The following is a 4,262-nucleotide window of genomic DNA, read 5'->3' on the forward strand; positions in this document are numbered from 1 at the left end:
AGAGATGAGGTCTCGCTGCCCAGGTGGGTCTCAAACCTGCAGGCTCAGGCAATCCACTCAACTCAGCCTCCCAAAGGCGCGCGATTACAGGTTGAGCCACCGAGCCCGGCTATCTTATTTTTTTTAATTGCCAGTCACCCCAGTCTTCAGCAACCACCACCCTGATCAGTCAACAGCCATCAACATCAAGGAAAGACCCTCCACCAACAAAAAGTGTTACTCGCTGAAGGCTCAGACAATCCTTAATAATTTTTGGCAAGGAAGTATTTTTAATGAAGGTACGTACATTTTTAGTCATAATGCTACCATGCACGTAAGACTACAGTATAGTATAAACATAACTTTCGTATGCACTGGGAAACCCAAAAATTTGTGTCACTCACTTGACTGCAGTATTTACTTTCTGTGGTGGTCTGGAACCAAACCTGCAGTGCCTCGGAGGTATGCCTGTACACTCTTTTAATCATCAAGGACTCAAGGTGTGGGGGCAGAATCAACGTGTTACAGATACACCGCACTGGAGTTGAAGAAAGGCTAAATGGAATCATAGAATTCTGCTCATGGAAGGGTAAGCACTGCATTATTCCAAACTCGGAGTGTGAAGAGGGGAGTATGTGCTCTAAAAGACTGACCTGGGATATGTCACAAGCCTATACCTTTCTCTGCCGGGTCACCTCTCAGTCCACGTGAGTACATCCAGGTGGACAGCTGGAACCTGCTCTTCCTGGTCTCCCTCCTCTTCTCTCCTGCAGCTCCCTTGGCCTCCTTCCAACCCTGAGCAAGTCCTCTGGATCCATGCCCCACTCTGGAGGGGCAGGGGCAGAGCTTTCAGATTTTTAGATATCTCAGATTCTTCAGACAGTATCAATGGCTTTTTCCTGCTCATCTTGACGGGTCTGGGAGCATAACTTTCATGTGTTGTTATCCCAAAGACTTATCTTCTCTTTATTGGTTCCCCAGGAAGGAGGGAGGGGTGCAAAGAAAGAAGAGAGCAAGGGAAGCAGAAACCCCTGTCCTGTCACTGGGGATGGTCCAAAGTACAGAAAAATAGTGAAAGAACCGAGTCAGTCCCACCCACGCCTCACCCTCAGGTTATGGAACCTTACCAATCTGGAAAGAACCTGGATCATATTTGTCACTTTCAGATTTATGTTGTAAGCTGTAGCTTAGTTGCAGCAAAACAATGTCATCCTTTCCGTTCAGTAAATGTTCCTGTTTTCAGTTGTATTGGTTTTGTAATTTTGTTTGTATTTAACTGGTAAATGTGGATTGGTTTTATAGTTGTATAAAAGTTATAAACATAAGGCATTTAAATCTACTTTGGTAAGATCTATAATAGGGACTATTCCAGTCTTCTCTACTGAGTGGTTATGAGGAGTACATGAAAATAATGCAGGGAAAGGTGTTTAACACAGGGCCAGGCACATGGGAAGAACTAGGAAATGCTATCAAATTTTGATCTCATTTTATGATACATATTTACAACAAAAAATAATTCAGCTTATTATTGAAGGTCTGCAATTTTTTCTTAATAAGTCACATGAATCAAACTTGAGGAACAGCAGGCTGAGCCACTGTGTCTTCGGGAGGCCCAATGAGGAGACAAGTTTATGGTCTAAAGACCGAGCAACGATTATCTCACAGACATACACAGCACGTCGGGAAGAATACTGCATAAAGACAGCAGGTAGACCATGCACAAGGGTGGAAAGAGAACAGAAAAGCAGGGTAGGGACGGACACTGAGAGTAGGGAAGAAATGTTCTCACTCAGCTCGTGGCTCAGGCATGGCTGAAACCCCGTATCTGGGAACAGCCAAACTTCCTTACTCAAACCCTGACGCACATCTGGAATTTCCTCAGCACTTCTCCTGAAGCATCTGGGTGGAGTGGTGGAATTCTCACCTCTGAGTCTTTCTGCCCCACCTGCCAGGAACTCTACCTCTGCTCCCCACCCCCACATACCTGATGAAATTCCACCCATCATCCCAGTCTCTCATCACAGGCAGGGAACACTTAGGTCGAGGGGGAGCTGGTGTGGAAGTCTCCTCATGGCAGGCCATTGGTAGATTCATATATGGCCAGGCTCGGTGGCTCAGCCTATCCTCCCAGCACTTTGGGAGGCCGAGGTGAGTGGATGGCCTGAGCCCACGGGTTCGAGACCCGCCTGGGCAACTTGGCGAGACCTCATCTCCACAATAAATCAAAAATTAGCCAGGTGTGGTAGCGCACGCCTGTAGTTCCATCTCCTTGGAAGGTTGAGGCGGAAGGATCACCAGAGCCCAGCAGGTCGAGGCTGCGGTGGCCGGGAGTGGCCACTGTACTCTAGTCTGGGCGACAGAGTGAGACTCCAACTCAAAAAAAAAAAAAGGTAGATTCATATAACCATTTTTCACCCTCCACTTCCTGGCTATCAAAGCAGACTGCAGGGTGGAAGGCCCACACCCCGGAGGGTGGGATCCAGCTCTGTGAAAAGCTTGACATGTTGAACCATGAACTTGCCCTGCACCTACTTTGGATGACAGGGAGGAAGGAAGGAAGAGTAGAGAACACAGATGTCTCTAAGGGGTGTCTAAGCTCCCTTCCCTTTTCCCTGACTCTCCCTTTTCCACCTCCTCCTGCCAGGGGAGTCTTTGGTTTCAAGGGTGGAGGTGCAGAGGGTTGGCCATCCTCTCTTGCTTTGAATTTCTTCTGAATCTTTTGTTTAGGCCTTCTGCTCTAGGCTGAATTGTGTCTCCCCAAATTCATGTGTCAAACCCCCAGCTCAACCCCCAGTACATCAGAATGTGACTGTGTTTGGAGGCGGGATTTTTAAAGGGGTAATTAAGTTAAAATGGAGTCATTAGGGTGCACCCTGATCCAGTATGACTGGTGTCCTTAAAAGAAGAGAATAGGCCGGGCTCGGTGGCTCAGCCTGTCATCTCGCGCTTTGGGAGGTCGAGGTGAGTGAATTGCCTGAGCCCGCGGGTTCAAGACCTGCCTGGGCAACTTGGTGAGACCTCATCTCTACAATAAATCAAAAAATTAGCCAGGCATGGCAGCGCGCACCTGTAGTTCCCGCTACTCGGAAGGCTGAGGCGGAAGGATCGCCGGAGCCCAGCAGGTCGAGGCTGCGGTGGCCGGGAGCGGCCACTGCACTCCAGTCTGGGTGACAGAGTGAGACTCCAACTCAAAAAAAAAAGAGAATAAAACACACACACTGAGGGAAGACCATGTGAAGGCACAGGGAGAAGACAGTCTTCTATAAGCCAAGGAGAGAGGCCACAGAAGAAGCCAGTCCTACCGACACTTTGAACTCAGACTTCTGGCTGCCAGAGCTGTGAGAAACGCATTTCTGTTGTGTAGGTTGCCCTGTCTGTGATGTTTTGTTACAGCAGCCCTAACAGATTAATACACCTGGAACTCCTAGAGTCAAGACCTGACTTGTGTTTCCGCTGTGTTCAGTTGTGCCATCCCTTCCACCGAGCGAACCCTGCCCAGTTGGTCTGAGAAAGATAGGCAAACAATGAAGCCCATATCCAGTCACCATTCCAGCCCCCAGACTGTCCCATGGGGCCATGAGGTCCCTGAGCTGAGCCATGTCTTGTCCACCTGGACCCAGCCCTCAGTGCCAATGTCAGCAGGAGGGACCTAGGGCAACCCCTGAGCACCTGCACCAGGTTGGGCACTTCTTGGCATACATCTCCCTGTGGTGTACTTCCCAGGCTGGCACCGAGCCAGGCTGGGAGCTGGCCCCTGAGTGGGTGTGAGTTCATGCGGGTGGCCAGCCCAGGCTCCAGAGCCCCCACAAAAGGCTCCCAAGCCTCCCCACCACTGCCATCCATCCCAAGAGACACCTGCCTCCCTGCCAGCTCCGCACTGTGGTGCCCAGCCCTCTGCCAGAGGCCAGAGGCACCAGCAGGAGCACAAGGGCTTCTGGAGCTCCGCTCAGTTTTACAGGGGACAAATGGACCATTTCATGTCCCCAAATAACCTTCCAGGAACACCCCCAGATGGAGCCATAAAAGAAGGTTTAGAACCTAGAACTTTTAGAGGGGTTTTTATCTCTGTGAGTGTCTATTGAGTTTTATACCCCTTCAGGATCTCTAGCGGCTGTGGGCAGAGTGGGAAACGGCCTTTCATTAAATGCAAGAAGGCAAGAACAGCGGAGATGAGTTGGACCCTTTGCCCTCTGGTTTTAAGGTGATTCTGAAGAGTTTTAAAAGTCCGCTCCCACAGGAGAGCAGGCAGCGGCCTGAAAGGCAGTTGACGCAATGGGATCCCT

Source organism: Carlito syrichta, unplaced genomic scaffold (assembly GCF_000164805.1).
Source record: "Carlito syrichta isolate Samal-C Ts95f unplaced genomic scaffold, Tarsius_syrichta-2.0.1 Scaffold304431, whole genome shotgun sequence".
Taxonomy (NCBI): Eukaryota; Metazoa; Chordata; class Mammalia; order Primates; family Tarsiidae; genus Carlito; species Carlito syrichta.